The sequence below is a fragment of the Topomyia yanbarensis genome, chromosome 1 (assembly GCF_030247195.1).
Source record: "Topomyia yanbarensis strain Yona2022 chromosome 1, ASM3024719v1, whole genome shotgun sequence".
Lineage (NCBI taxonomy): Eukaryota > Metazoa > Arthropoda > Insecta > Diptera > Culicidae > Topomyia > Topomyia yanbarensis.
In genome coordinates, this window is record NC_080670.1 from 102,190,258 (window position 1) to 102,214,004 (window position 23,747).

At 39.3% G+C, this 23,747-nt stretch overlaps 1 long non-coding RNA gene across 1 annotated transcript; it reads right to left on the bottom strand.

Annotated features, from left to right (window-relative positions):
- Positions 1 to 2,132: 2,132 nt before the first annotated feature.
- Positions 2,133 to 3,468, bottom strand: LOC131676884 (uncharacterized). The gene is made up of 2 exons (XR_009303256.1): positions 2,739 to 3,468; positions 2,133 to 2,667 (listed from the first exon to the last, which is right to left on the bottom strand). It is a non-coding gene; the product is annotated as an uncharacterized LOC131676884 (long non-coding RNA).
- Positions 3,469 to 23,747: the final 20,279 nt, after the last annotated feature.

Sequence of the window (23,747 nt, forward strand, 5' to 3'; positions counted from 1 at the left end):
TTCTCTAAATCTATCCTACAGTAGATCAAATCCAAATCCTTGTGACAATGCGAGCAAAAATTAGATACTAAAATCGACTAATTGAAAAATGTCGAAAGTGTAAGAGTGATGCTCAGAATAACGTAACCTTTATTTGTCTTCTGCACACTGCTCAAAAGTTACAAACTGCAAATGTTGGTTGTCCTCATCGGCATACTAGCTCGGCGGAACAGTTCAGTCATAGAATTGATTGAAAAATGATAAGATTAGTCACGACAATTGACGAAACTCAAATAACGTAAGTGCAACAAAGATACCAAAACTAACGAAAGTAAAACGACGAAACTGTAAGCGTGATACTCATACATCGTAACTTTAATTTTTCTTCATAACGCTCTTTTGAATGTCTTGATCGCGAATGTTCGTTCCATTTAATGATAAGGCACCTTTGGTGAGCATTTTGGCTGAATAATTGGTATAAAAATTGGTATGGTTTTTAAATAACATTTAAAACCAAACTTCGAAAATGTCATCGCCGTTTTCTCTGTTTGGGTCAAATGCGAGTTTCGCTGTTTTCAAAAATCATGCTTGATTTTAAGGTTTTTAATAAAGTTTAGTTATTTATTCAAAATGTGAAAATTTGTTTCTTTCTTTCTGTGTGACTCACCACCTACCACTTGCTCCTCTGATTTGAACCTACCGCGGCCAATCCAGCCGGAATTAGATTAAAAATTTTTTGTTTGGATTTCAGCTAAAAAGCATCAATCGATTCCGACTTATTTCGTTTCGCAACCTTTTTTTAATGCGCTTTAAGGACGATTCAGACGATACATCAACTTCCGTCAACGTCAACGGAACGTCACCGTTCCGTGAGGATAAGTTTAATACTTTTCTCTTGTGCCCGTTCACACTTGCCGTACGTCAAAACGTCCCGTGCCGTTGATGTTGTATGTGAATGCTTCCATTTAACTACATATAACTAATCTTGACGTTCCGTACCGGTGACGGAAGCCTGATGTATCGTGTGAATCGTACTTTAATCCAACAAATCATTCGGAACAGATGAAATTCCGAATGGTTTGACGGAGATATCTTCTGAGACGTGCGTTCGCAAAGAAGCGCTTCAAGTATCTTCACATAAAGTGCTAGTGCTTTCATAAACAATAGTATGTCCAGCTGGAATTCTGGTTGGCTCCAACCAAAAATCTGACTCATTTTTGGCTGTACTTACTGTAGTACCCCAGTAAGTTTAGCCGGAATGATTACTGGTTCTAGTTAATATTCCGGATCCATAGTGACACAAACGATGCTAATTAGAATCGGTTGTGTCACTGGAGCAAGAATACTGATAAGCCCTTAAATGCATACTATTGCCATTTGGCAACATACTGAATTTTGTGATATAAAGTCTCAACGAAAGGTATACATCGTATCCCACCCCAAAAACGAGTACCAAGAAAAAATGAAATTCAAGCATTTAAGGGTTAGAACCAGCAGAAAGTCTCGGCTAAACTTTACTAGGACCGTTAATGTTGTGTATGATCGCCTCCATATAAACTGCATCAAACTAATTTTAACGTTCCGTTGATGTACTTTGTCGGGGACGAAAGACTGACGGTTTGTGTAGATCGTACTTTAATCTTTCTAGACAATGAAGATAAATATTTAATTTTGAATTAGGTATTCTGGCATTTTGAGGTTTCTCGTAATCGATTGCTCATTGTTTTTCGATCGGATTTAAGCTTTCTTTCTAGTGACATTACTCGGTTATCAACCGCTCCTATTAGGACCATATAAAAATGACGTAACATTTTGTAACATATGGGAGAGATATGTAAGCTAGAACGTAACGTACTAGGAGCTGGAAGGGTAAAGAAATTTGCATCAATTTTTTAAGGTGGGGTGAATGGGGAACCAATTTCGCCTTGTGTAATTTCTGAATGGCCCCTTACATAAGATAAGACTGCATCCGTAATGATAACAAATCGGACATAGATTCGTTAGTGAAGTTAGCGCTCCTTTTTTCTGCAGCAGCTGGTCTAGACAGTTTATATAATATAGCAACAAAGTACACAGGCAAACGGTTAGCTAGAGAACGGCTAATCAGCTCGACTGCCATATAAAATGCATCCAACGGATAGAAAACTAGATAATTCATTAGGTGAAAGCTATTTATTACAACAGTAACTATCAGTCTATCTATATGCTTAATTCTTGTATAAATTGTTTTTAAGCAACACATTCTTTTATTTACTGATAAAAAATGTAGAAACCCTAACTACATCCGATGATTTTGCGATTGATTCCTGTTCAAAGCTGGGTTGCAGTCTGGTTGCTGTTGATTTTGTCCCTGTGAAGTATTCTAGTGCTTGCCATTTGCGTTGCCCTAATCATGCAAATATAACCGCGTCCGCGTTTTCTGGTTCTGTGGCTAATGCAGGTGATGGTTATTTTTCGTTTCATTGTCTGCGCAATCCGTCATCTAGTTTTTAACTCCGGTGGCGGCCAAAATAGAATTCAATGTCACATCAATATGATGGCAATGCTGTCCATCGATTTTTTTTAATTTTATGTCGAGTTAACCGTAATAATCCTTGGTGCTTAAATATACCACTGTACCGTACGGATGCACACAGGCGGTGGCTACTTCGAGAGAGCAGATGCTATTTTTTGTAAAATGGCTGGTCTCTGTAGAACGATAAATAGGTCGTCACTTCACTTATTTGAGCAGTATATTTTCTCAAGATAAAAATACTAACCGGATGAAGGCGGCTGGGTTTATTGTTTTGAGCATTGGTGTCCCACGGGCAGTGATGGATACGTCGGTCGATGACATGATACGATGCGTGCGAGGGAAATGGCCATGGTTACGGTACCAGAGCAGTTACTTGGTCGGTTACTAAACGGCAACGGCGGCGTACTATCTCCTGCCGCCATCGTCAACTGACGAATGATGTTACTTCCCGTTGATGGTCGAGCCAACCTGGATTAGCGGAGTCTGGACTTCTTAGTCTAACTTATCAAAAAAGCGCGATGAGTAAAAGTACTACCGACACGATTTGATAATATTTTGTTTTATTTTTCTTTCGACGAGAACGAGGAGAATCAGAAGAATTCTCTGATGTCAAAGGCTGGATGTTGTTGGCTCGAATCAAAACTTGTCGAAAGTAAACAAAGTTCATTTCATACCGTCAACCTGGCGCCCAGGTGGTGAAATCGTTAGAATTCAACGGGGTTCTGGAGCGTTGCCAGAAGATTTTTATTTCCAGATCAAATTTTACTAAACTTCCCAGTTTAACTCAGCCGAAATGCTGGCTGGTTCTAATTCGTATTCCGGCTCCGGTGACACAACCGATTCAAATTAGAATGTTTAAGGGGTACCATTTCGATGCGGCTTAGCCGCATAACCGAGGCCTAGGAACCGAAGCGGCGCAAAGCCGCTGAGGATCCGCCGGGCGAGGTGGCCACCGACCCGCCGTCGGAAGCAAGCGAACCTGTGATCCACTCGTTTGCCCGGCTTACTCAAACATAGGGGCTATCCCTAATTTAAGTCCGACTGAGCGGTAGCGAAGTCGGACAGCACGCGCAAAAGCGATGTGGCGTAGCCACATTGGGTGGTGGACACAAAATAAAATTGGCAACGCTAGCAAAATGTAAACACAAATGAACACTCCGGATGAACCTATCGTCAATTGACATTTCGACGAGTTTTGATTCGAGCCAATAATATGGGCCCGATGTCAAAACTATTTTTGACAGCTCTGAATGATTTTTTTCATCTCAGTGTTGTCAGAAATATTGATACAAAAACTTGCAGAAGAGTTATAAAAGTCTGTAAACTGTCACAAGTGTCTGCAACATATTTGAAGCAAAGTAGTGCGATGATATTTTTAATCACAAAAGATGTTCAGGTCTGGTTAAAATGTTAAAATTTGCTGACAAATTCTTTGTTCTGCAACGCTTCTGTAGTATGCAAAAAAAAAAAATCTGCAGCTGAAATAAAAATCTGCAGATTTGCTAATAAATTTGGAGATCTGGCATCTTTGTTTTATTCCCCACATGAAATTCATCCAAATGGTGTAAAAATATGGGGAAATGAGGCAAGATAGATCATCAGCATATGGAGTGAAATGAGCAGTTTGCAGATTTTTTGATTTTTTCAATAGTTAGAGGCACTTAAACATCGCGGCAATATGAAATTTCGACTCAGGGATAAAAAAGGAAACATTTTAGCAAATAAATTTTTTTGACAAGAAACGTCTATTGAGAATGCAAAACACAAGATTGTACGCAGCTCACCTGGATTCGATTCCCAACCCCGCACATAGGGTTACAGATTTTTCCACAAGAAATTACTCTAACCAGAAAAGAGGCGAATGACCCTAAGGTTAAAACCTCTATAATTAAAATAATAAAAAATAATACAAAACACAAGAATCCGAATTACGAGTCGCTTCCGATCAACTTGCAGGAATGAGTTCAGCCATAACTTGTCCGGCTGGATTCTGCCAGAATTCAGGCTCTAGTGACGCAACTGAGTCTAGTACAACCAGTAGGAATTTCGGCTGATTATACTTAGGCGCATCTCAATTTTACTGAGATGCATCTCAATTTTTGAAATAAATTTAGATAATACTGCAGTGATTAAATATAATACCGCGTTGCTCAAAAATTACCATTGGGTAAGCCTAATTAGAAATTCTAATTCTCTAAATAATAAAATTTGGCATAATGCTTAATTGTTCGTTAATCTTGAAAAATCACTAGTAATTCCATTTGTACTAATTTTATTATTTGCGTTTATGAAATTATTCTACTTGCATTCTACAATAACATTTAAACGTCAACATTCAGTAACATTCGGTTTCAATTGATTATTCAACAAAAATACAATGCGTGCATACAATTGTACGTTTAAGTACACTAATCCATAAGAATTATGAAATAATTCACCAATACGCATAATACATTGCATTTCGTGACCAATACACAAATACGTTTTTAATGCGCTAATACGTAAGAATTATGAAAGAAATAACCAATACTCATCAATACACAAAATACATGTCATTTCGTGAAAAATACACAAATACGTCTCTCAATACGTTAGCCTGAATCGAAAATACTAGAGTGAGTCGCCCCTCGGCGCCATCAGTATTTTCAGATAAATTTTACGTGATTTTTACGTTCAGTGTAGGGCTAGTTTTTCTGTACACGCCACCGAAAAACTACCTAAAATTCAGTACTTTTGACTCAATCTCGTGGTATCGTGCATGAAGGTAAAATTAGGTAAACCGTGTTGAAGGTAGTTTCCATTTGACTACGGCAAAAATAATAACTCAACCTTGAGTTTAATTTACTTAAATTTAAGTTGAATTTACCTAATTTTGAGTATACCTCAAACAACTTAAAAGTACCTTACTGCACGGAAGACCTCGACTGAATCTCTCGTTTGTTTTTGACAACACTAATAAGTGCGAAAGCGACGCACAGCTCAAAAGTACCTAAATTTAAGTTCAAAGAACTTATTCTGTAGGTTATTTTACGGTTGCGTGTAGGGTTTTGACGTCTTACACGCAACGCAAACAACATTGCACGCAACGCAAAGACATTACTGGAATCAACACAACCAGAAAAGAGGCGAATGACCCTAAGGTTAAAACCTCTATAATTAAAATAATAAAAAATAATACAAAACACAAGAATCCGAATTACGAGTCGCTTCCGATCAACTTGCAGGAATGAGTTCAGCCATAACTTGTCCGGCTGGATTCTGCCAGAATTCAGGCTCTAGTGACGCAACTGAGTCTAGTACAACCAGTAGGAATTTCGGCTGATTATACTTAGGCGCATCTCAATTTTACTGAGATGCATCTCAATTTTTGAAATAAATTTAGATAATACTGCAGTGATTAAATATAATACCGCGTTGCTCAAAAATTACCATTGGGTAAGCCTAATTAGAAATTCTAATTCTCTAAATAATAAAATTTGGCATAATGCTTAATTGTTCGTTAATCTTGAAAAATCACTAGTAATTCCATTTGTACTAATTTTATTATTTGCGTTTATGAAATTATTCTACTTGCATTCTACAATAACATTTAAACGTCAAAATTCAGTAACATTCGGTTTCAATTGATTATTCAACAAAAATACAATGCGTGCATACAATTGTACGTTTAAGTACACTAATCCATAAGAATTATGAAATAATTCACCAATACGCATAATACATTGCATTTCGTGACCAATACACAAATACGTTTTTAATGCGCTAATACGTAAGAATTATGAAAGAAATAACCAATACTCATCAATACACAAAATACATGTCATTTCGTGAAAAATACACAAATACGTGACGCAATACGTTAGCCTGAATCGAAAATACTAGAGTGAGTCGCCCCTCGGCGCCATCAGTATTTTCAGATAAATTTTACGTGATTTTTACGTTCAGTGTAGGGCTAGTTTTTCTGTACACGCCACCGAAAAACTACCTAAAATTCAGTACTTTTGACTCAATCTCGTGGTATCGTGCATGAAGGTAAAATTAGGTAAACCGTGTTGAAGGTAGTTTCCATTTGACTACGGCAAAAATAATAACTCAACCTTGAGTTTAATTTACTTAAATTTAAGTTGAATTTACCTAATTTTGAGTATACCTCAAACAACTTAAAAGTACCTTACTGCACGGAAGACCTCGACTGAATCTCTCGTTTGTTTTTGACAACACTAATAAGTGCGAAAGCGACGCACAGCTCAAAAGTACCTAAATTTAAGTTAAAAGAACTTATTCTGTAGGTTATTTTACGGTTGCGTGTAGGGTTTTGACGTCTTACACGCAACGCAAACAACATTGCACGCAAAGAGAATAGGAAAAGAGACGAATAGTGGGAAGCCAAAAATACCTTATTGAGCAGACCAATCGTGCAATGTAAATAAACATTACTCATGCCTGAGTTGGAGGAGATAAGTATTGTAAATCTATCAAAAAAAAAATTTGAATTTTCGTCAGAATTTAGTGCAATCGTGATTGTAAGGTGCATTCTAGAGTCTATGTATGAGTAAAAACAAGTTTTAGAATTATTTCATCTCTTTGTTTCGAAATGCACATCGTTTGATATACAAATTCAATGATCGACAAAAGGTTTGTTTTCAAAATATAATAGGAGTCATTTAAAGTGCTGCCTTTGGAAACGGTTGCCAAATTCTAGTGTTGAAATCATCGTAAAGGGAGTGTTGCCGTTTTGACTGATTTTCACTCTGCGTCTCTTTCACTATTCTCTTTGATTGCACGCAACGCAAAAACATTACTGGAATCAACACAACGGGGAAAAAAGGTCAGCAGGAAAAACGATCGCTGCGCCACCTACATGTCAAAAATTAAACTACAAAGCCACGCCTTTTCCCGCTAACTTCACACACTCTGGCAGGAAAAACTAATATATGATCCGCCTTTTCCCGCTAACTTCACACATTCTAGCAGGAAAAAGTGATATATGCCCCGCCTTTTGCTGATAACTTCACAGAATCTAGCAAGGAAAACAACAGTATGGCCCGCCTTTACCTGCTAACTTCACACAATCTAGCAAGGTAAACAAACATAAGAGCCCGCCTTTTCCTGCTAAGTTTACAGAATCTTGCCAGAAAAATAAAAAATTGAGCAACCTATTCCTGCTATCTTCCACAACTTGGTAGAAAAAATTGAAAAAAAATATCGCAAATTTTCCTAATTTTGTATTTTTAAGAGTACCTAAATGCATACCGCTGGTTATGCATGAACGGCTATGCAATTCATCAAATTAGCGGCAGAGAAAATTTAATTTAGTTGTTATGGGGCAAACAAAAAAGATAAATTGGAGACATTTAACAATACGACGGATCGATTTTTGGAATAAACGTAGTTCAAGATAATCAAACTGGTGTTAAAGAAAACGAAAGAGTCGAACACAACCTGATCAAATGGGTCGTTATACCAAAAGGCATCGATTGAATTGAAAAATATATGCATAATATAGAAATTTTGGCGTTTTATTTTTGCAAATATACTGGGTCCATATGGAAGAGTTAATCAGCGATTTTTGTTATAACTAGTTTCCTTTTCCCTCTCGTGAGGCTTTTTCCTACAGCTCAATTGGCTACATGTTCAAGGTGGTAAAATCATGAAGCACTTCAGCACCAATGTCTTCCTCATTGGAGTCCAACCTATCACTAACATTCACATTCAAACTTGATTGATTCATAATACATCTTTAGCAGCTTTCTAGTTCCCTCTAGAGCGTTCCTCGGATCATAGAGTTCCGTAATTTGGATTGCTAGACGGAAACTTGTATTTTCATAAACCTCATTAGAGTACAGTTCGAACGCAGACCCTATCATCCAATGCAGCGACCAAAACAGGCGTCGACTTTCCACGGACAGTCTGGCTTACTGTCAGCAATCATTGCATTACGGCACACAGTGGGACAGAATCAAAAAAAGCCGGACATTCATATTTGGGACGAAACTATTGGTTAAGGCACTTTGATGTCTTCGGAAAGATTTCTTTATTTTTTAAGTAGTTTAATATAATGTTGGGAAATTTTGATTTAAGGGGGTATATACTCAGTTTAATATAACATTATATTCAACTACTCCAGAAGGATTCGAAGCGATTTTCTTTGGAATGAGGGCTTTTGACAGGTCTCGTGCTCGATTGGAGTGACACTTACCGATAAATAATAAGAATAAGATAGTGATGGCGAGTCTTTATCCAGAGGGATTCAGCGTCTTTAATGACCATGCATAATCACAATAGGTTTGTTCCAGTACACGGAAGTCACTCCGGAGTAAACAGGAGCAAAAAATCTTTGCTCCTTTTTACTCCGGTTTTCCACCAGAAGAAGAAAAAAGAGAAGAAGAGAGTACAGGAACGATTTTCTCCGGAGTACTTTCAGTTTCTCCTGGTACTGGAACAGACCTAATACCTTTCCCATATACATCCAAAGAGAACATGTTATGTGACGTCATGCTCGATTGGCTCCGGTATTTGACATGTTCAATGGGTGTCTCCGCCTAACTATGAATATAGTAACTATAGTGACGCGGACCTTTCACCGTTTTCACTCAAGACGGGTTCTTTCTCTTTCATCAAAATAAGTATTTCCTCGTCAATGTTTGATTCTCAAAGTCTGCTGAATTATTTCGGATAACGATTCACCAAGTATAAACTTACCAGTGAGTATTGAATTTTCGTAGCTCAAACGAAGCAGGAATGTATGGCTTCGTCTAGCTTATTCGGTAACATGATGTCGCTGGCTGGTTCGTAACAGGCAATGTAGATTGGTTTCAAGTATAATCCGAATAATTATGATCTAAAGACCCTTCCGTTATTGTCTTTTCTTGGATGCGGGTATCAAGAGTGGCTGGATGGGCGCCATAGAAAAATAATGAGGATGACATGTACTTTTCCCTCTGTAAGTGATTTTGCTATTTAAATATTGTAAATTTACCAAATAATCTTACTAATAGTGATATTGCGCTCCAGAAATTAATGTTGCAAAACTAGTGTTATGCGACTTATCTTGCTTTTGTTGAATTGAAATTATCTTATGCCGGGGCCATGTGTAAGAGGCATTAGCACAACCACCTAAGCAGTCTAATGTCGTTTTTCATTGAAAAACACCGGGGCAGTGTATTGCACTGGTTTTGCACTTTCTAGCAGAAGTGGGAACACGTCTAGTGGCCTGCTGTTCTGCTTGAAAATGCAACACCAGTGCAATCCACCGCCCCGAGGTTTTTCAATAAAAACCCCCATAAGGATCTCCCGAACAAGATAGTCGCAAAACAGAAATGCGTATCTCGGACTAGGAGCCACGTTAGCTTAACTATTTAGAGTAAAATTAGTAAGTTTTCAAAGATCCAAGGCAATTTTAACTTTTTGTCTCTTGTAAATCTAAACACTAAAATAGCAAAATTTAAGGGCACGTTATCATATTATAAAACTTGGCAGTTTGATAATATGATAACGGTTCTCATATTGTCATCTTGTGAAAAATAGGGTAGACGAGCCCTTATTCATCTCATTAGTCAGGATGTCACACTATTTCGTTGATAACTCGACTTAGAGCGAAAGGATTGCGCTCAAATAGGTATCATCATCTTTGCTTCGTTTCTAAGAAGCAGTACAGCAGTGCCTGGAAAATGTAAAATGCTCACGCTTGAGCGAAGCGAAAAGTTGACTACAACGTACCCTTATTCATTTCACCATTTGAGCTAATGCGTTGAATAGAGATAGCAGATACTGCTCTAACTAATGTGTTCAAATGGGTAGGATGAATAGAGGTGCTAAGATGAATTAGGGAGCAGTAACCCTAATCAAGGTACAGGACGAAACGATTCCTACTAAAGAAGCGCCTTGTTCAACGTACACGTCGTGTTGATTGACTGTTCAGTAGGGTTTTTAATGGAAAGATGAGAATGTTATTCCCACACCAGCCATATGCGTGAATAATTTCGACATGAGAAATCTATCTGAACACATATTGGCGATTTCGGCGCATGTGTAACTCGTACGTAAACACTTCACATCACATTCGGGATGCGGGATATATCACGGCTCACATACTTGGGGTTTCCGATGTCATGTTCCGTCTCTCGTCTCGTCGTCTGGGTCTCATACCGCACAGAATACACTCTGTTGTTGAATTCTTCCGCATTTGGATCATAAAATATGTGTGCAGGCGAGGCGACGGCGCACACGGCACAAAAAATATGGCTTCCCACGAACTTTTGATGTTGCCTAGTGCGACTAGATAGAACAAAATCTGTAGTGTTGCGGCTAGCTTTGCAAGGAAACACTGCTTTGACAGCCCTGTTATATAGCGACTTTAAAGGTGTAAAATTTTTATTGTCGAATTCACAAATGTGGGTTGAAGATATTTTAATTATATATGCACTAATATTTCATTGATATTTCGCCTTTTTTCGCTTATCCGCTAACTGGGACCGTTCATAAACCACGTAGACCGAAATTTGAGAATTTTTAACCCCCCATCCCCCCTAGTAGACTTTTACCAACCCCCCCCCCCCCCCCCACGCCAAAAGTCTACGTAGACTTTTAATTTTTTTTATTCGCGGGAAATGTGAAATTAGCAAGAAGCACATTATAATGTTCAATTAAAAATTAGTGTTCAAATTTATTTGAAGCTTTTTAAATATTAAAGAAAGATTTTTACATTGGTTTTTGTCTATGATTGATCAAATCAATTAATACCAATTCAAGGTGCTTTCCAACGTTTGTGTAGCGGAATACTTCTTTTCAAGATTAGTAACTCAAGTATGTGTAAAAAGATATATTGCTATAACTAGTTCAAATTTTGACCGAAGTGCTACCTACACCAACAATGCAGAATTGATAAACACTTTTTGAGCCTTATTAGTGCATTCAAAATTGTTAAATTATGAGAAACAATTACAAAATAATACTGTAGGTGTGTACTATCATCTAGACTAAAATAATAAACTAAACATACACACAAATTTCAATTTTCGTGAACAAATTTCAATATTTCTAAGATAATAAGCCAATATAAATTGCCTTATGTGATTAAGGGAACGAAGCTATTTAAATCTTCCCAAAAATATATTTATTTTTCTTATGTAATAAATACCCATATCACCTGAGAATGTTATCGTAAAGTATCAAAATTCGCATATTTTCGAAGATAAATATAATAGAACCGGTCTGCACGGAGTTGCGTAGGGTCAAGACGTAAAATGTAACGGGTGTTTAATTATTTTGAAATCAGTGTAAATGATTGCAAGAGAAACTGATTAACTCGAGTAAACTCTTTGTTGTAGAATTTTAATTACACTACTGCTTTAACAACCGGTATCGATAAATAAAAAAAAATTATCCACTTAATCCTAACTGAATAGACCCATACTTTGAATACAACTCTCTTTAAATCTCATTTATAATTAGTAATACGAGAATAACAAAAAATAAAAGTCTACGTAGACTTTTTAAAAGACCCCCCCCCCCTCGTAGACAAACGTAGACTTTTGCCAGAACCCACCCCTCCGTCCCCCCTATGAGTCTACGTGGTTTATGAACGGCCCCTGTAGAAACTATAGCACTAGAGAGACTCAAACGGGTCCGAACTGGTTTTTTTGTATCGTTTTGATCCCTTGGATCCGATTGAAGACTGGTTCGTTAGCCTCCAGGAATGGTGCTTCTTCCCTTATCGCATTTTGGTATTCGTTTTGTTGTTTCTGAACCTTGGCTAGTTTAAGCGTCGTTTCGTCGTATGTGTCCCGTAATTCTATTAGAGCATTGATGTTTAAAGGTCTTTCTTGTCCGTTTTTGATACCATAGAACACTTCGCGGGGTTTGAGATTTGTCGCCTTGTGTATGCTATTGTTATATAGCGTACATGATACTAAGAATATTTCTTTATTAGGAACGGCTTCGAATTTGTGTCGGGTTGATCTAAATATTTCGCTTAGGGTCGAATGGAACCTCTCGACGATCACAAATTTTCGTTTTCATTTTGGGAAAGAAGAAGCTTCTTGCGATTTCTGCTTTGTTCTCTTGAATTCCTCTGCGGGATACTTCATGAGTTTCTTCTATAATGTGATCTTGGTCTTCGACAGTTTTCAAATCAAATAAGATTGTTTGGGCGATTCTTACTTTGAAGGTTTTTCATCTGCTGAAGTAGTTTTTATAGAGTAGTCTATAGAGTTGAGATAAGTCGCTTGGGACAATAAATACAATTTACCTGGCCAGGGTTCATAGATTCGCGGAAAATGCGGATTACGGCTGAGACTCCAAATATTGGTTTCGTTACTGTTCTCCTGTACATTCTAGGAAAAACTTCTAATTCTTCGGAGTCACGTTGTCCTACTTTTAGTATTATCTGGTTATGGAAGACGTTCAACGGTAGCTGTGCACGGGATAAACTCCGAATCATCAGTGTCCTCTGAGCCGTCTATCTTCATTCGCGGTAATTTTTTGTTGAATTTTTGACAACACTTCAGCGACGACGTTCTGTTTGCCGGGGCAATATTTTATGTCGAAGTCGTATTCAGTCAGTTGAAGATGCCATTTGGCGAGCTTTGAATTAGATGTTTTCAGATTCAAAGCATACGTTAAAGGTTGGTGGTCTGTATATAGAGTAAACTTCCTTCCAAATAAGTATGGTTTGAAGTATTGAGTTGCCCAAATAATCGCCAACAATTCCTTTTCTATCGCGGAGTATCCTTTAGGTTTTGTCTAAGTCCTAGATGGGAAAGCAACAGGCTTGTCCCTCCCAATGGGGCCTTGGAAGTGCACTGCTTCTAGAGCAAAGTTACTTGCATCGGTGGTTAGTACGAATGGCTTCTCAAAACCTGGATATTGCAGGATGTCGTTATAGGTTTTTGTGCTCGCCTCAAATGTTTTTAGGAATAATGGTGTGTGTTCTACTGATTCACTTTCACGCAACTGCGAGGTTAGTGGTTTTGTGATTTTGGCGAAATCGCGAACGAATCGCCTTTAATACTTTAGTATTCCTAGAAAGCTTTTTAATTCATTCTGGTTTCTAGGAATTTTGAAAACAATTTTTAGATTTTTTGCTATTAGCAGTCAAAGTTGACATTGGAGGTAGCCCCAGTACTAGCTGGCGTCCAAAAGGGGCTAAGGCCGCTTACAGAGTGGCGGCGAGAAGCTGAGCTAGGGCTGGTGCTGACATTATCATGCGAGATGCGTGAAACCTGCTAACAGCGCAGATCCGCTCGGCTTTCACTCTGACAACATTCCTTTAGTTTGCAGCAAGCAAGTTTCTCGCATCCTACTGTCAGTACCAGCCTCCGCTCAGCTTCTCGCGGCCACTCTGTAAGCACCCTAACCCCACATTGAGTCTTATGTAAATTCAAGTTTTCTCGTTCGTTTTCCGAGGTTTTAAGAAAAGGTAGTCTATCGATTCGGAATCAGTAAATTTTATGTTGTAGCTCACATATCGGTGCACTCGATATGATTCAGTTAGATTGCATTGTATGTTGACGTTTCGGCCCAAACTGTCGTTCCTGAAGATTGGGGCCGCTCATATACTTGCTATGTACGGATATTTTCTATCTAATATATTTCTTGCACAAATGTATATTATTGAGCATATTTTCTCGAAAATTCCAGTGAAAGTCTCTTCATTGAAAGTTCACCGAGCAATAAAGGATTAAGAGAAAAATGGTACGTTGTGGTCGGAAAGTTAAAAAACGTGGAATCAATTATTATCTTTCGTTATAGAGTTATGGTGTTTTCAGAAAAGTTGCTGTATGGCACATATCGCTTTATTTGGTTGTATCATACTACTTCGGAATTGTCACTAGGGCGGCGCTGTTATCAACTTTTTAATAAAGGTAGATAGAAATTTGATGTCTTGGAGAAAGTTATAGGTCCTATCATTTTAAACACATCTTCGGAAGATGCAAACTTTGTAGGTCCCGTATGTTTTGAGATATAGAAGGTTTTAGTTAAAACATTTACTTACAGTTTATGTTTTCAAAAATGCGCCATGTTCCAAAACCTGTGGGACCTACATAGTGGGTATTTTCAGAAGATATATTTATAATTACCTGACATACAACTTTGCCGTAGACACCATCTTTCTATCGCGTTCCATTAAAAAGTTGTTCACAGTGCAGCCTTAGCGGCTGAATTCCGAACTAATGTTAAATGAACAAAAAAGTGCTAGATGTCACGCAACAACTTTGCCAAAGACACCATAACTGAAACGAAAGATAAGACAAGGAATGTGAATTGTGGGTTAGCCCCTTTTGGACGCCAGTCATTTATTTGCCAATCAATTCTCTCAACGCGTTGACAATACGCGCTGGAAGGTGGCTGGGGCATTTTTGAGGCCGAAGGGCATACAAAGATATTCGTATAGTGCGTGTTCGACGCAAACTGCCGTTTTTGGAACGTCCTTAGTTTGTAATTTGATCTGTTACAAATCGGATGCGAGGTCTAATGTCGTGAAATCTGCCAAGTTTGTCTAGTATTTCAGTAATATTAGGCAACGGGTATTTGTCTGCTGGGGTCTTTTCGTTAAGTTTCATGTAGTCTACTACTAAGCGCCATTTCTACTCTTCCGAAGCATCAGGCTTCTTTGAAACAATCCAAGTTGGCGAGCACCATGGTAGCGTGCTCGGACAGATGATTCCTTGCGCAAGCATTTTCGAGATTTGCTTTTGCACCGCTTGCTTGTGGCAGCTATCCGATAGCTTTTAGCGTGGACTGGGATTTCGTCATTTGTCTCTATGCTTGATCGCATTTGTAAACGTGAGATCATTATCGTCGAGATAGAAGACGTTTTGGTGCTTTGTTACGATTGAAAGAAGTTTATTTTTCTTCACAATTTAGATGAACGAGTCTGAGTTGGTCGCGTAGTTTTGGATTGGGAGGTAACTCGTCTTTAGAAGCTGCGTTAGTTTTAAATATTTCAAAATTATTTATTTCCGCAAACACCACGCGGTTGGGACTAGTCCGTACTTCTATGCTACTGCGATTTTGTAACAGTACAAATGACTTGTTCGCATTTGCCTTGTATCAACCCGGTAATACGACGATATCATCTGTCAGTGGGAGTGGGTCTTTTACGAAGTAATCTCCATCTTCTGCCGGTGTGGGTAGTTCTATTACGATTTCCTCGTTTGCGTTTAGCTTGATGGTTTGCGGTGCACAGTGTTGCAACACGACGCTTTCACGATCAAAATTCAATAACTCCTGAACCATTTGTTTTGGAGAATGGATTTTTTCGAAGAAGTTTCCAGATATAGATAGTGAGATAGAAAATTTATTTCCCCAAATAATTTAGCTAGAAGCTCGCTGTCTTCAGCAAAGTTCTAGAAAATATTATCGTGAAAAACTTTACTGAAGATACTAAAGCTCTATATATAGTAATAGTAGCGAGATATGTAGGTTTGCTTTGGATAAATCCCTTAAAACGGTTTTTCGAATATAACTTTTTACGATTACTTTTTATTATTAAAAGTATCTTCTACAAAGCGATAAAACACACATTTTTTTATTACAACGATGAATCTGTAGCTCTCGAAACAACAAAGTTATTGTAAATTTTCGAATATTTTTAGGTCAATTTACACCTTAAGCAACTTCTTTAATCGCAAAAATTCGTAGAAAGAACTCTTTTCTTTTGATTAAATATAAAAACCTTCGCCTGACGGAGACTGCTGGATAGGTTACGTATAAAACTAATACTCCTGAAAGCATGGTGGATCGACTGAATTAAATAATTCTACACGATCATCCAAAGATTTATATACCTACGTAACAGAATATCCATCGATTATATTTTGGATGGAGTAGTGTATGGAATTCAAGTCGATATACGCAATCGATTAATTCTTCAACGGATTGTATTATTTGACAAAATCATGTGGAAATGTGGTGCAATTTATTGTTGCATCGATTAACATTTTCCAAATCCATATATCTAACTTTTTTGGCGAATTGACCTGCGAAGGTGACTATAAAAATCATTCAATAAAAAAAATGCGCATATAGTGAAAAGTTCTGTTTTCGAAACATATTTCCAATGATACGAAGACTTAACGGAGTGTTGGTGGACGTGGGTAAAGTTAATTCATAAAAAATGGCACAAATAAAAAAAAAATATTTTGGCGATACAGAGAGTGTTAGTATATTCATTCACTTTCCATAAAATCACTGCACAATTGAACAATATTTCTTCAAATATCATAGCAGAATTCTGAAAATTGAGCAGTGACAGAGAATCTCTGGAGGTCTCTCGTTGAAAACTTGCTGTGTGGTGTACATCATAAATCAAAATATATTGGACCAATCGTTTTCAAGGTTTGCCCAGTTCTTCTACATATCCTCAGGTATTGATCGAAGCTTTTATTTTTTTCTTGGTATTTGAATTTTTCATAGCATTCTGCAGCTAAAAATACAATTTTCGTTAAAGAAATCATGAAACTTATTGTTGTGAACAAAGTTATGATCTTTAATGATATTATGATATGAAGGAGAACTGTACAAAATTTCAAACAATTTGGTTCAGTAGATTTTGAGTTATGCTGTACATCGCATTTTTTTTATTTTAAAATACGTTTATTTAGGCCCAAATGCTGTAGCTTAACGAGGCCGATAATTCATTTTTTTATATTACATGTCACATGTTAGTGGGGGAAGGGAAAGCCGTATTTAGGGGCGGCTTGCTCCCCTCTTATGTAAGTAAAGGAAAAAGGTAGGAAGTGGGATACATATTGTGTAATTGACATCGTCGTTTGCTGATTGATCATTGTGGCGGATATGCACACTTTGTTGTAGTGTTGTAGTTTCCAGCCTGTAATCGCAGGGGCGAGGGGAGGGTCGATATTTCGGATAATTATTGGCACTCTATATCATCTGCATGTGCGGTATGTCATGATGTTCTGGATAGACGGTTATCAAGAAGGGTATGCACCGAAGACTCGTGAAGCAATGCCATATTGTAGATACAGGGATAGGTTGGTGAGATTCTACTGTGAATGAGAGAGGGGAAAATGTATTAAACTTGGACATCAATAGTTTTCAAAAAGATATAGATAAGAAAAATATAGGGGTGGTCACGGCTTGCTAGGACGTCCCGGACTGGCACATAGGGTGATCTACCTCGGGCCCGAAGGGAATCTATTAGTTGGGACCTGGCAACACAGTACTCTGCGCGCAGCCAAACAATATGCTCGATGTCGTGATAGCCGTTCTCATAAACACAATGATTACTTTCAGCAAGCCCTATACGACGGAGATGCGCGTCAAACGAGTAATGGTTGGACATGATCCTTGACATCGTACGAATAAAGTCCCGGTTCACATCCAACCCCTTGAACCAAGCATTCGTTGATACCTTCGGGATAATGGAATGTAGCCACCGTCCCAGATGCCCATTGCTCCATGGCATCCTCTGACGAGAGATACTGAAAAATTCGTTGAAGCAAATTGGTCTTTCGTAAGTGTCGCCTTCTAATGCGCCCACCTTGGCTAAAGAGTCCGCCTTCTCATTGCCCGCAATAGAACAATGTGACGGGTCCCAAACCAAGGTAATCTGGTAAGATTTTTCAGATAAAGCACTCAGATATTCCCGTATTTTCCCCAGGAAATACGGTGAGTGCTTTCCAGGCTTCGCCGCACGGATGGCCTCAATGGAGCTGAGACTATCCGAAACGATGAAGTAATGGTCTGAGGGCAGGGTGTCAATGATTCCGAGAGTATACTGAATGGCAGCTAATTCTGCGACGTAAATTGAAGCAGGATCATTGAGTTTGAATGAGGCAGCAAGATTTTCGTTGAAGATACCGAAGCCTGTGGACCCGTCGAGAATTGATCCGTCAGTGTAGAACATTTTGGCGCAGTCGACTTGATGGTATTTGTTAAAGAAAATATTTGGGACCAGTTGTGGGCGAATAGGATCCGGAATTCCACAAATCTCTTCCTTCATGGATGTATCGAAAAATACAGTTGGATCAGAAGTATCTAAGAGATGACGGTTGACGTTATACGTAGATGAATTGATGTTCTGTGCCATGTAATCGAAGTACAAGGACATGAATCGGGTCTGAGAATTAAGCTCGACAAGCCTTTCGCAATTTGCAATCACCAATGGGTTCAGAATATCGCATCGAATGAGGAATCGATATGAGAGGTCCCAAAATCGATTTTTCAGCGGAAGAACGCCCGCCAGCACTTCGAGACTCATCGTATGGGTCGAGTGCATGCAACCCAAGGCAATACGCAAGCAACGATACTGGATTCGCTCCAGTTTGATGAAGTGTATGTTCGCAGCGGAGCGAAAGCAGAAACATCCGTACTCCAACACTGATAATATCGTTGTTTGGTACAACCTGATTAGGTCTCCTGGATGGGCACCCCACCATGTTCCAGTTATTGTACGGAAAAAGTTGATCCTTTGTTGGCACTTCTGTTTCAGATACCTAATGTGACATCCCCAGGTACCTTTAGAGTCGAACCATACCCCGAGATATTTGAATGTTGAAGCCTGAGCAATAGTTTGATCCATTAATTGAAGCTGTAGTTGCGCTGGTTCACGCTTTCTAGAAAATACGACTAGCTCAGTTTTCTCCGTGGAGAACTCGATACCCAGTTGGAGAGCCCATGCAGACAAATTGTCCAAGGTATCTTGCAGTGGTCCTTGCAAGTCGACGGCTTTAGGACCTGTAATAGAGACCACACCGTCATCTGCAAGCTGCCTTTGCGTGCAGGAATTGACAAGACATTCGTCAATGTCATTCACTTAAAAATTGTAGAGGAGAGGGCTTAGACATGAACCCTGGGGAAGGCCCATGTAGCTAAATCGTGATGTCGATAAATCGTCATGCGAGAAATGCATTTGTTTTTCAGACAACAGGTTTAGCAAAAAGTTATTTAAAATTGGCGAAAGACCATGCTGGTGCAACTTCTCATAAAGAATATTGATCGAAACTGAATCGAAAGCCCCCTTAATATCCAAGAATACTAATGCCATCTGCTCTTTGTTAGCATATGCCATTTGAATTTCTGTTGAGAGCAACGTAAGGCAATCGTTCGTCCCTTTGCCTTTGCGGAAGCCAAATTGTGTATCTGACAGTAAGCCATTTGTTTCGACCTAATTGTCGAGCCGAACCAGGTTCATTTTCTCGAACAACTTCCGGATACAGGACAGCATTGCAATCGGACGATACGAATTGTGGTCGGAGGCTGGTTTTCCTGGTTTTTGGATGGCGATGACCCTCACCTGTCTCCAGTCATGTGGGACAATGTCACCCTCAAGAAACCTATTAAATAAATTCAACAAGCGTCTTTTGGCAGAGTCTGGCAGATTCTTCAATAAGTTGAATTTGATTCTATCTGGCCCCGGGGCTTTATTGTTACATGATAAGAGAGCAAGTGAGAACTCCACCATCGTAAACGGTGTTTCGTTCGCGGTATTGTAAGGTGACGCGGCGCGGTAGATTTTCTGTGCAGGGGCGGAATCCGGACAAACCTTCTTGGCGAAATCGAATATCCAACGGTTTGAATATTCCACGCTCTCGTTAGTACTGTTTCGGTTTCGCATACGTCGGGCCGTGCCCCAAAGAGTGCTCATCGATGTTTCTCTTGTTAACCCGTCGGCAAACCGGCGCCAGTAACTGCGTTTCTTAGCTTTCATTAAATTTTTCATTCGCTTTTCTAATATCGCGTACACTCGATAACTAGCAACTAACCCGTCGTTCCGGAAGGTTTTATACGCGGCAGCTTTCTCCGCGTACACGTCTGAGCACTCTTTGTCCCACCACGGGTTGGGAGAACGTTTTTGGGTGTTCACGTCGGGTACTCGTTTCGTCTGAGTTTGAATCGCGCTATCGAGAATCGAGTTGGACAAAAACTTATATTCTTCCTCCGGGGGAAGTACCTGTGTTGAATCGATAGTTTTGGATATCTCAGCAGCGTAGCTCTTCCAATCAATGTTTCGTGTGAGGTCATAGGGAACATTGATTGGTGTCGATGGTCTTGAACCAGTGGTGATTGCAATTACAATTGGTAAGTGGTCACTACCGTGGGGATCAGATATTACCTTCCACTTGCAATCTAACCGTAGTGATGTCGAGCATAAAGATATGTCCAGTGCACTTGCTTGCGCAGGTGGTCTAGGAATTCGTGTCATTTCCCCTGTGTTCAGAATTGTCATATTGAAGTTGTCACAAAGGTCTTGAATTGTCGAAGATCGATTATCGTCGTATAGACAGCCTCACCCCGTACCGTGAGAGTTAAAGTCTCCAAGAAGCAGGCGGGGCGAGGGAAGGTGTTCAATCACGTTGGAGAATCTTCGATATCCCATCATTGCCCTAGGAGGAATGTAAATAGAAGCAATGCAAAGATCTTTGCCTTTGATTGTTGTTTGACAAGCGACAACTTCAATGCCTGGCGTCGAAGGGAGGTTGATTCGATTGAAGGAGTAGCACTTTTTGATCCCTAAAAGTACCCCCCCCCCATATGAGTCTTCTCGATCCAAGCGGATAATGTTAAAATCGTGGAAGTTGAGGTTTATATTAGAAGTTAGCCATGTTTCACATAGGGAAAATGCATCACAATGATTGTAATTTAGCAAGTTTTTTAATGAATCAATTTTGGGGATAATACTTCTGCAGTTCCACTGTAAAACAGTGATCAGATCCCTGATTCCGTCTAATAAGTTAGCCATCGAAGGATACGATCGCTGTAAGGAGGGGCCATTGTTCAGTCAACTGTTTTAAAAATGTTCTTACTGTTGGTAGAATAGCAACCAGCAAGCTTTTCATAGGATCGGTAATGTTGAAAGCTGTGAATATCCAGTCCACAATGTCAGAAAATTTAAGGAATCCCGTTTTAGGTTGAGTTTCTGACTGTAAAATTGGAGCACTTGGGATTTTTGGTGCCCCGGGGAGTGCTGGCAACTCCTGGTTGTATCTCAATTTCCCAAAACCAGGAGGTATTATCTTCGGATTTGTGGCAGCACTTCCAGTTGATGAATTATTTTTATTTTGTACCCTTGTTTGGGACAACCTAGGACCCTTACGAGGAAGTTCAGGTGAGTTTTGATTAGGTCTTTTCCTAGAGTTTCCCAGCAGAGCCAAAGAATGCCCCTCGCAAGGGTCGTTAGAGGCGTTATCGTCAGTTGGCAAGAGAGCGAATGGGTTTTCGGAGATAAGTGGAACAGCTCTTTTAAGCATTTCTGCGTAAGAGCGTCTGGAGCGATCTTTGGCGGATCGCTTCAGTTTATCCGCGCGAAGTTTGTACGTTGGGCATGTCAAAAGTGCATGCGGATTCTCCCCACAGTAAACACACTTCTCAGCGGGGCTACTGCAAGTATCATCCGCATGGCGTTCCCCACATTTACCGCACCGTTGCTTGTTGCTACAGTAGGTGGCCGTGTGACCAAATTGCTTGCACTCCAAAATCTTAACTGATTGAAGGTTAGGGTCCTTAAAGCGGCCAGCCCCATCATTCATCAGATCATCGATAGTTAGACCCGCATCACTTACCACACCGTCGATCTCCACATCACGAGAAGGGATGTAGACGCGATACTCCAGCGTAAAGAGGCTATTGCTAACGATATCATTGGCCTGTTTCAAGTCAGTAACGACTACGCGCAGTTTATCTGACTGAACCTTTTTAATCTCGGTTACGGCCGAGTAACGTTTTGTCAGCTCCCGTGCAACAGTTATGCTGTTTAACGGTTTATTTTTGGGCCGAAAGTATACCACCCAAGGACCAGCGGATCCATCCTGGTAAACCTTGACTCGGGGGGGCTGTGAGACATTGGGGGAAAGTGGGGGAAGTGGATCGAGCATAACATTATCTGTCTCAGTATCAGATATACGTTCTTCTTCCCCATAATATTCATCTTCGGAGGGTGATCCTTCTGTTTGTTCCATTTTGTTGCGGGAGCAACACGCTCGACCGCACTATTTAATTTAAATCAAAATAAAAAATCAAAAACAATAAAAAAAATCGATAAGAAAAGTAAAAAACGAAACACTTCACCAATTGGTTCCTGACGAGCTGGTAGGTGAATTGTTCCTTCGTTTGTTTTATCCGTCACCCGCGTGACCTTCACACAGTAGAGCTGATATAGCTCGTCTAAACAAAGCCGTCTTTCAGGCAAGAAAACTGTTTAGTAACGCACTTCACTGATATCGCAGGTAATAATTATCTCTCGCGGGACTGTTTATTAGTAATGCTTTACTGCAGCCTCTGCCACAGCAAGCACCTTCGTACCACCGAAAAAACTAAACCACACCGGAGAGAACAAAAAGCACTTGTTTCCCGGTACAAAGTTGGGTTACGAATGATACATCGCATTTATTTGAGGTGTCTCCTGAAGATTCACTGTAACACACCCAATTTTTAATATTTTGCGGTGCATATTTAAAAAAATATTGCTTAAATGTTGCACTATTGACTGAATAGACTAACACTCTAGTTATCGCCAATTTTTTTTTTGGGTACGATATTTTTTTCAACAATAATCCTACCCCCTTAAGTAAGAACGGATTTCATCAGTAGGTGTCAACTAACGGGTAAAATTTGACGAAGATCGCCGACCACGCCACCCAATATTCGATTGGTTCTTTTTATGGGTCATCGTGAATTCGTCCTATTTAACAGTGTTGCGTTCTGTCAGCATTTTGCTTACACTCGAATTTTGATTGATATTGTAAGTAACGTTTTCTGCAAGCGCAAGATTTAGTGGCTATTTTAGGGCATTTTTTTGCAATTTTCAATTTAAATTTCGACAAATTCATGCAATTCATCAGTATTATATTGTCATTCGCGTAATAGATCTCTATCAAATAAATTCTTACCATTCCATTTATGTGCTGGTAAACATACATGCAACAAAATTTTATATTTTTGAAGTAATTGATAGATATTGCACCAGAAACCCTCCCTCTTCTTCAGATTCCGAAACCAACAATTATGTCCACCTTCTTGGTGGAAGAAATACGTATCATCATATATATCATATCATATATAATATATACAGCTAAAAAAAGTTCTTCAGTATACCCCTTCTCCCTTTCCTCGGCTTAGGTACTTCTCACCCACCACATCGTGCACAAAAACCACACCATGACCATCTCCTTAGTGGAAGCTTATGTCAAAATTGAATTGAATTCATCGCTAATAATCACATTGAATGAATAGAACCCTCTTCCCAACCCTTTCGTGGTCCACTCCCATCAACCATTGGCTCAGTGGGAGA